Here is a 10,651-nt window from a genome sequence, read left to right on the forward strand (position 1 = left end):
CTGTGACAGAGTGGTATCAGAGCAGTTCGTTTGCTCTGGCCCTAGAAACCTTATTCTAAAAAGCCAAGTCTAGTTTGATTCACTAAACATACGTGGGTTCATACGACACCGCTCAACACTCCATTACATCGTGCTCAATCAAGGAAAAAGGTAACTGCAGTTTCAACGTTTTAAAGATGTTATTGTTCTAAACTGTTTCATGAAAATATTTATGTAAAGAGCATGCTATGATGAATTATTGAATGTTTTGCCTTTCATTGAAATGTTGAATGTTTTGCCTTTCATGGCATATCATTGCAGTTATGATGTTATGATAAGAGAAGAATGATAGAGAATTGACACATGCTTTCCCCAGAAAACATAGATTGCTATAAGTTGCATGATCACTATTCTAAAAGAACATAGACTGCTGGATTAGTAGGATATCTCTACAATCTAGATTCTTAAAGTGATGATGTAGAATAATGAAAGAGAACTTAGAGCATTTCAGCTCCCACAAGAAAACAATGGTTCTTTTGAACTACAAAGAGGAATGAAAAGACATGTACACGTTGAAGGAAAAATACGGGATGATGATACAAGAAAAATTCAAGGCAAACACTGCATCAAGGGTTTGAGCATAGTCTCTACGTTCAAATGTTCACACGCGATGGAACACCGAATCGACTTTTAGTACACGATAGATTTTAATAACAGTACGCTTTGCCTATATATATGTATATATTTGTGTACATGTTATACGTGGGGGTTTGGGTTCAATAGGACATAGAACTTTAAATTAAGCTTTTGGTTTGCCAGTACGAACTTGAGTTTTATTATTATGAATAGTTGTCCACGGCTTTCTAAGTTCGGGATGATGTCTCCCGTGTGACTGGAAGGTGATGATGTTGGACCTAGCCAGTCCACATGATCCAAATATCAGTAGACGTATTTTGGGTTGAAAACCCATGTGTTTCAACTTTCGGTTGAAAAGCCAGATGAGTTTTTACTCTAGATCATTTTGTTCGACCTAGTAGTTACTCCTTTTTACCATCTGGTTATTCGTTTGAGTTTCTCAACAAATTTTTCTGCACCACTTTGTTTTGATATCGTTCAAGAATTGAGCCTTACAATTGTTGAGTTGTCCCAGTACCCTCTTGTGATCAATAAGGATTTAGATGTTTTGTTATGATGCTTTCATGATTAAATGAAGAGTAATATGTTATGAATTGAGGTAAGGAATATACTGAGGATCTTTTATCTTTGAAGCACAGAATGCCTCCCAGAAGAGCCCCAAGAAACAATGTGGGAACCACAAACGAACCCCCACGAAGGGTTGAGGAACTTTTTCTTAAACAGAGCCCGCCAACATTCAACGGGACCGGCAACCCGACTGATGCCGAAATCTGGATTAGAGCAATGGAAAGGATTTTCGACTTTCTTTACTGTTCTGACCAAGAGAGACTCTCTTGTGTTGCATTCCAACTAACTGGGTCGGCAGATTTTTGGTGGGAAACCAAGAAGAGGGCAATGACCCTCGAACAATTGGAAAACCTGACTTGGGAAGACTTCAAGACGGAGATCTACGATAAATACATTCCCAAGAGCTACAGAAAGAAGAAAGAGACGGAGTTTTTCAATCTGAAACAAAACAAGATGTCCGTGACGGAATACGATCGCGCTTTCTGCTGACATGTCTCGCTATGCCCCTCATTTGATCGACACTGATGAAAAGATGGCCGAGAAGTTTCGTTCAGGCCTTAGGCATGAGATCAAGATGGCGCTTGCTAGTCATGGTAATCTCACCCACTCTGAGGCACTTAGCAGAGCCCTGGATGTTGAAGCAGCAATGCCTGAAGACCGCCCAAACCAGACTCAAGCTCCGGGAAACCACGATCGTGGGAAGAGAAAATGGGATGGCAACAACAACAATAATAGGGGTTACTACAACAACCAAGATAACAAGAGGCCATGGCAAGGAAACATGATGCCACAAGGGCAATGGCAAGGACGACCAGTCAATCCTAGGATCAGCTGGAAACAATCAGGGCCAGCTTAGGGCACCTTTGTGTCCCAAATGCTCCAAGTCACATCACGGCATATGCTTGGCTGGCAGCAATACCTGTTTTAAGTGTGGCCAGAAGGGCCATTTTGCCAGAGACTGCCAAGGAAAACCTCAAGGAGGAATGAGAGGGCCGAATCAGCCGGGCCAAGTACAACCACTCAGGGCTATCCAAGGCCAACAGTTACTCTACCCACCACCACAGCAGCAGTATCGACCTGCGGCACGTCCACCGCAAATTCCACAGGCAAGAGCCTATGCCTTGCACAAGAATAAGCAAGGAAACAACCAAGGGAATTTGGCAGGTATGGGCACATTACTTGACACACCTGTTATACTTCTGTTTGACACGGGTGCCTCGCATTCTTTTATTGCAAGTGCATGCATAAAAACTTTAAAGCTCCAACCTGAAAAGACTAATCAGGACTTGAGAATTTCTTCACCAATAGGAGGGACGACAGTAGTAACACATGCTTGCTTGAACCTAGAACTGACCATAGGATCGTTTAAGGTCATAGCGAACAACTTGCACGTCATATCGATGGAGGACGTTGATATAATCCTGGGCATGGACTGGCTAGCGGAGAACTATGCCACGATATTGTGCCAAGAGCGGAAAATCGGTTTCAACTTTCCAGGAAGGGACGCTTTGAGTTTCCACGGAATATGCAGGAGGAACAGAGTGCCGACTATTTCAGCTTTACAGGCAAGGAAGATAATGAACAAGAAAGACTGCCAAGCCTTCCTCGTATACCTGAACGGGGGAATTGAGACCGAAAAGACAATGGAAGATGTAGAGATCGTGCGGGATTTTCAAGATGTTTTCCCAGAAAATTTGCCAGGATTACCACCTGACAGACAAGTAGAATTCACCATCGATCTAGAGCCAGGAGCGGCGCCGGTATCAAAAGCACCGTACAGAATGGGCCCGAAGGAATTGGAAGAGTTGAAAATCCAGTTACAAGAGTTGCTGGACCTAGGCTTCATCAGGCCTAGTGTGTCCCCATGGGGAGCGCCGGTGCTGTTTGTCAAGAAGAAAGATGGAACCTTGAGATTGTGCATCGATTATCGAGAGCTGAACAAGCTAACGCTTAAGAACAAGTATCCATTGCCCAGAATTGATGATTTATTCGACCAACTCAAGGGCGCGGGTGTTTTCTCCAAAATCGATTTGAAGTCTGGGTATCATCAGTTAAAGGTTAGACATGAAGATATACCCAAAACGGCTTTCCGAACAAGATATGGTCACTACGAGTTCGTAGTTGTACCGTTCGGACTAACAAATGCACCAGCTGTGTTCATGGACCTCATAAACAGAGTATTTCATCCTTATTTGGATAAATTCGTCTTGGTGTTTATTGATGATATCCTCATTTACTCCAAGAATGAAGAAGAACACAGGGAACATCTGAGAACTGTTTTGCAAACTCTTAGGGATGAACGCCTTTATGCCAAATTCAACAAATGTGAGTTTTGGCTCAAAGAAGTTACATTTCTGGGACATATTGTATCTTCAGAAGGTATTAAGGTGGACCCCGCCAAAGTGGAAGCAGTACAAGGATGGAAGTCGCCAACTACCCCAAACGAGATCAGAAGTTTCTTGGGATTGGCTGGCTACTATCGAAGATTCATTGAGGGATTTTCCAAGATAGTAAGGCCGATGACACAATTGCTCCGAAAGGGAATTAAATACACATGGACTAACGAGTGTGAAGAAAGTTTTCAGCTGCTCAAGGAAAAGCTAACTACAGCGCCAGTGCTAACAATTCCGGAACCAGACAAGGAGTATGTGGTCTACACGGATGCATCAAAGAACGGACTAGGATGCGTTTTGATGCAGGAAGGCAAAGTGATTGCATATGCATCGCGGCAACTTAGGCCACACGAATTGAATTATCCGACCCATGATCTTGAACTAGCGGCGGTAGTGCACGCACTAAAAATTTGGAGACATCATCTATATGGTGTCAGGTGTGAGATTTACACCGATCACAAAAGTCTGAAGTACTTCTTCGAGCAAAAAGATCTCAACATGAGACAGCGAAGGTGGCTCGAATTAGTAAAAGATTATGACTGTGGTATAAATTATCACCCGGGGAAGGCCAATGTAGTAGCCGATGCATTGAGCCGCAAGGTCCCATTGAAACTGGGATACATCCTTACAAAGGAAGAAGAGCTCATACGAGATTTTGATAGGATGAAATTAGAGGTGATAAACCCACCTGCTACAATAGCGGGGGTGGTCGCGATTATACCAAATTTGAGGAAATTGGTGGTAGAAGCTCAAAGGAAGGATGATAAATTGGAGAAATTACGAGCTAAGATAAGAGAAGGAAATCTTAAGAACTACCACGAAGAAGCCGATAATGCTATTTTCTTTGAGAGGAGAATATGCATCCCTCATGATGAGGAACTCAAGAACAAGATCATGAGCGAAGCCCATGACACTCCTTATGTCGCCCACCCGGGAAGCACTAAGATGTATCAAGATCTAAAAGAGAATTTCTGGTGGGAAGGAATGAAACGAGACGTGGCTTTATTCGTCGAAAAGTGTCTAGTTTGCCAGCAAGTAAAGGCTTTACACCAACGACCTTACGGCGAGCTACAGCCTTTGGAGATTCCAGAATGGAAATGGGACGATATTGCAATGGACTTTGTTACAGGATTGCCAAAAACAAGACGAGGTAACACGGTAATATGGGTCATTGTAGACAGACTCACAAAGAGTGCACACTTTCTGCCTATCCCTATCACGTATAGATCAGATAAGTTAGCCCAACTCTACATCAAGGAGATCGTGCGTTTACATGGGGTGCCGAAGACAATCACGTCCGACAGAGATTCTAAGTTTACCTCCAGATTCTGGATAAGCTTGCAGAAGGAATTGGGAACAAGGTTGAATTTCAGCACAGCTTTCCACCCGCAGACCGACGGTCAGTCCGAAAGGACAATTCAAACGCTAGAAGATATGTTAAGGACTGTTGTGCTAGATAGAGGAGAAGATTGGGAGCGTGTGTTGCCACTAATCGAATTTGCTTACAACAACAGCTATCAAGCAACTATCGCCATGGCACCTTATGAGGCGTTATACGGGAAGAAATGTAGATCGCCGCTTTACTGGGATGAAGTCGGCGAAAGAAGAATCTTGGGGCCAGATACAGTAGGCGAGATGATTGAGATCGTCCGTCAGATTCGACAGCGTATTAAAGAGGCCCAAGATAGACAGAAGTCTTATGCCGACAAACGTCGAACCGACTTGCAGTTTGAGTGTGGGGATAAAGTCTTTTTGAAGATTTCTCCTTCTAAAGGGATTACAAGATTTGGCGTAAAGGGTAAGCTTAGACCCCGTTTTATAGGACCCTATGAGATCCTAGAAAGGGTGGGCCCGGTAGCTTACAGGCTGGCGTTGCCGCCAAGCCTTGAGAATGTGCATAATGTGTTTCATGTGTCGCAGTTGAGAAAATATGTTTATGATCCAAAACACGTGATCCAACGGGACGACGTTATCCTAAGCCCAGATATGAGCTATGAAGAGAGACCCGAATCTATTCTAGATCGGAAGGTTCAAGTACTAAGGAATAAGTCGATACCCTTAGTAAAAGTCCTTTGGAAGCACCATGATCAAGAAGAGGCGACATGGGAACTCGAGTCTAGCATGAAGGAGAAATACCCAGAATTATTTCCTGAGGTACAAATTTTGGGACGAAATTTATTTTAAGGGGGATAGTATGTCATATCCCAGTTTTTAATCACTGATTAAAGACTTAATAATTAGGGTTCGGCATCCATTAATAATAAAACTGATTTGATTTATCTGATGTGCTTAATTCTTATTGTTATTTAAATCCATTTGAGATTTAAAGGATCTTTATAAATATGGTGCACAAGTTTAATTAGTGGGTTGAGCGGCTTGTAAAGTGAATTAAATCTACGTATTTAATTTATACACGAATAATGAGCAGAAGCCAGTATTTGATTGCAAACACGCGATTAAATAGTAGATGCACTGAGTAACCAAGACATAAAGATTTATTATTATTTACAATTAGAACTTCCACCACCACTATCAATCAATGCAGTAATTGATTTTTTTCTAAGTACAGGAAGAAATCTTTGCATATAAGCTCACTATCTAATTTGCTGACTTTAAGAGGAAGATTATGATTAAGACAGTGTCTTCCACTATCTAATTATATTATCAACTCCTTTTCTTTAACTTTGCTAAAGCCATGCTTTCCACCTCTTCAACCACCACCATTTGCTCCCCACCATCTTCGATTCTTTAAGGCTATTATCAGCCCTTTTATTCATTCCTTAGTTCTTCAACAACCAAAGGAATGAGAGACTTCATTTACTGCTGCCAAACTTCGAACAGGTAAGCTTTGGCTTAAGTTTTCCACCAGTCCATTCTTGACCAACAACTAGTACAAAGAAAAGAAAATGTGGAACCCTACCACTACACTTCTTTCTTCTGCTGCCCCTACTTTAGTTAATAAATTCCAAAGTATTCTGCCATCCTTTAACTTTATACCTTTCTGACTAAGCACTGCCCCTACTTTAGTTAATAAATTCCAAAGTATTCTGTCATCCTTTAATTTTATATCTTTCTGACTAAGCACTGCCCCTACTTTAGTTAATAAATTCCAAAGTATTCTGCCATCCTTCATCTTCAAAGTCTTAGCTTTCTCATTAAGCTAATCCCTACTTTCTCTCCCTAACATCACTTTCCCTATCTCCATTCACAGTTGTTCCAAAAACAAGGAACGAGATTCCAAGTCCAGTTCCAAAATTTCAAATCAAGAAGGTAGGTAATTAAATGTCTTACTCTTCATTAATCTTCCAGTTCCAATTTCAAAAAAATTCATTCTTACTTTGTGATCAACAAATTGCAGAATCGAACTATTGCCAACACCACCCCTCATATCGAGGTTACTCCAATTTCTCCCTACTTCATCTTGTTAATTTCGATTCAAGCATCAAAGAACAGAAGAATACGCACGCACACATGTTAATATATTTTCTAAGCTATTACATTTACAAGGTTTGATTTTTGCTAAGGAAATGATAAATGAATGATGAAAGAACAGATTTCTAAACAAAACCCTAGCTTTGCTATACTTGTGAATCTGGACTGAATTTGGGGGTTCTTGTACTTTGTCTTGTGTCTGTTCGGGAACGAAGTGATGGGGGTGAGAGCAGCCGGCGGCTGCTCACGGCCGGAGGTGGCGCGGCGGCAGCCGCCGCATTTTTCCTTTGTCTGTCTGAAACGAGAGAGAGATGGTTAGGGCTGCTGTAAAAAAAAAAAGAGAGAAGAGAAGGTAGAACAGGGGAGGGAGAGAGAGAGATAGGAGGGAGAACTTATCTTCTCCGGTGACGACGATGCGGCAGCATCGGCAGCGGCGACACGGTGGCGGGAGCACCGAGCTGTTCCTGGTCGGCCGGAAAAGAGAAAAAGAGGGGGAGCTCAGATCTGGAGCCTACCTTCCCGGCGAGGCAAGGCTCGGCCTCCACCGCGATTCCAGCAAGACGAACGACGGAGGAGGCGACGGACGGCGGCCGAGCTCCTTCACGGCGAGGCGCATGCATCGATTCCGGCGAGGGGGGAGAGAACAGAGAGAGAGGGAGGCGAACGGAGGAGGTCAGAGAGATGAGAGGGGGAAGGGAGGTGCTCGGCGAGGTGGCGCGCCGGAGGCGGTGCCGCCCTCAGCCGAGTGAGAGTAAGAGAGGCGAGAGAGAGAGCCGAGAGGGAGAGTGAGAGTGGCGTGAGGTGTGTGTGTGTGTTGTGTGCTGATGTGTGTGTTTTGTATATTTATATGTGTGTATAGGTGTTAGGGTTAGGATTTAATTGGGCTTTTTATTAATTTTGTTTGGGCCGATTTATTTATTTAGCTAGGGCCGAAAATTTTAAATAAAATGGGCCGATTTTATTTTATGTTGCTGGGCCTTCCTGATTTGTAAAAAAAAAGGGAATGGGCCGATTTTTATTTAATAAAATGTAATGGGCCCATTTTAATTAAGTTTTGAACTGTTAATTGATTAATAAAGCCTACGAATTTTTGGCCTTATTTTTTTTAAAAAAAAAATGTTTGAATTTACACTAAATTATTTAGTGAATTTAAATCTCTTGATTTAAATTTTAATATTTAAAGTTGGGATTATTTATTCTAAATGAAGTCCATTCTATTATTTAAATTATTAATGGACTTAAAAGCAAATATTTTGGGATTAAGCCCCATTTATTACATGATAAAATTATTTTCAAAGCTTACGAGTATGGATTTTTTTTTAATGGTTAAAATGTTTTATTTCATCTCAATGGATTTTAAAATGTTTTATTATTTATAAATGAATAATGGAATTTCTTATTTATTTACATGATAAAAAAAAATATATGGAATTGTGTTATAGAATGATTAAGTATATGATTTACTTTATCAAATGAGCTTGGGATTTAATTGAGATATTAAATTGCTAAGCATATGTTTATAAATGATTTATTTATTTAAGTGATGAAAATGTGCGAAGTATGAGAAAGCATGATTTATAATGATTAAATTTTCAGGGTAATAATATATAGCTTGTTCTTAATTGATGGAGTACTTGACTAAATGACGGGTGTAGAAGGAAGTTATGGATTATGTACATGTTGATGTTCGAACAATTGGGTTCGAACCCATATGATAGTTACATGATAAGTGGTTACATTTTATTGATTGAATGAAACGAGATTAATATGGATGCTAGAACCCTAAAACATTAAAAGATACCTTAGGCACGTAGAATTAGACTTTGTCTTATGACAATTTCTTCACGAACTTATCGACTCTTCATCAATGAAGGTCCGGGCGACAGAAAGTGAAGCAGAAGAAGAAACGACTCCACGCCAGCTTTAAGAACAATTGAGGTGGGCATTATTTTATTATTACGTATATAGAGATCCCCTGCGTGACGTAGGCCTCATATGCGAATATATATGCATGATATGTTTTGACTATTTATTCAGTTCTTATGAAATGCTTATATGTTTAATGCCCTTTATGAAAATGAAAATGTTATGAAAATGAAATGTTTATGAAATGATTGACTGCCAAAATGTTTATGTTTTTATATGTATCCTATCTGTGTTGGTTCGCCAACTTTAAAGGAAATCCAATTGGGATCCTATGCTAGACAAAGGTCGCTAGCTAGGGTTAACGTGTACACTCATGGAGACCGCGAGTCGCTTGCGACCGGTCTTGGCGTCCGTGGTAAGGAGGCCTCCTTCCCGGCGCGTGACAGAAAGGACAGATATGGATCATATAGACTGAAAATGGGATGCATCCACCTTTATGAAAATGAACGAAATGTTTTAGTAAGCGCAGGTCATTTATGAAAACCCCTGTGTGTTACTGTTATGGCAGTTCAATTTATATATGTATGCATGTTGTATTTTCGGCTTATGTCACTGAGTATTTTTATACTCAGCCCTGCATGTATTTCTAAATGTGCAGGTTGAGCAGGCGATGGAATGGATCGGTGTTGAGCGGATTTCCCTTTTGATGTTTATGTAATGAAACCTTGAGTATGCATCTCCATATGCATAACTCACACGTTTTTCCGCTGCAAACACTCTGAATTTGTTATCGTATTGTGGAACTTATTACTCCTTCATTTTGTTTAACTTTCATTTGGGGTTTAGTCGTTATGGCTGGCTCATTTGTTAATTACCCAAGTGGTTATATATATATATATATACCACTAGTTTGTTGTTATTAATGTTGGTTATTTAGTAAATTCCTTTTTAATTTCCATTTCTTATTGTTCACCCAAGTCATAACCCCGGTTAACCCGTCATTGGGATAGTGGGCTGTGACAGCCTCCTTGGCTCGTCTGTAGCTTTATGGAGGAGGAACATTTGTTCTTGCCATCAGTTTGCATTTCCGAACTTCATCCATATCATGATCTCTTGATTCTTCTGAAGTGACATCTGCTGCTTCGATCATGATATTCTTTCCTTTATCAGTTGTAGCAACCTTTCCTCCAATGCTTTCAACGAGGCCTTTTGAAGGAAAGTTGTTCATCATGGGAGACTTCATCATGCAGTCCTTGACTGTTTCTTCCAGTTTGTGATTGGGCCTTTTGATTTCATGAGATGCTCTATCACACTCTGAATTAGAAACTCTGAGCTTCTCTTCCAGTCGACTGTTCTCCATGAGTAGTTGATCAAGACAAGTTTCATCCGGAAAGTAGATGATTGTCTAATTCTGCTTGAGGAGATTTTCGAACATTTTCCTCAACTGACAGTGATGAGTCATGAGCTGATCGAACTCGTCAGTTTCATTGGCTGAGCTTTCTCCAGATTCTGAGTGATCTCTTGAAAACACCAGGGAGTAATCAGTATAAGGAGTTTTTGAGTGAGAGTTTACCTCTGAGCCGTTCATTCCATTGTCGTAGCTGTTGTCGGCCACGCTTTTGGTTTCGTTGGCCATCAGGGCTTGGCTCTCATCATCTGAGCTGGTAGAGTTGAAGTCGGATGATTCTGATGTTTCTTCGGAAGATCCTGCATCGTCAGCAACCATCGCTTTCTTCTTCGCATATTTGTTATCTTTCTTGGCTTTCAGCTCTTTGTGC

At 41.0% G+C, this 10,651-nt stretch overlaps 1 long non-coding RNA gene across 1 annotated transcript; it reads left to right on the forward strand.

Annotated features, from left to right (window-relative positions):
• The first annotated feature begins 6,878 nt into the window (after positions 1–6,878).
• LOC130996723 (uncharacterized) lies at positions 6,879–9,814 on the forward strand. The gene is made up of 3 exons (XR_009092760.1): positions 6,879–6,969; positions 8,881–8,945; positions 9,532–9,814. It is a non-coding gene; the product is annotated as an uncharacterized LOC130996723 (long non-coding RNA).
• The last annotated feature ends 837 nt before the right edge of the window (positions 9,815–10,651 follow it).

The sequence above is a fragment of the Salvia miltiorrhiza genome, chromosome 8 (assembly GCF_028751815.1).
Source record: "Salvia miltiorrhiza cultivar Shanhuang (shh) chromosome 8, IMPLAD_Smil_shh, whole genome shotgun sequence".
Taxonomy (NCBI): Eukaryota; Viridiplantae; Streptophyta; class Magnoliopsida; order Lamiales; family Lamiaceae; genus Salvia; species Salvia miltiorrhiza.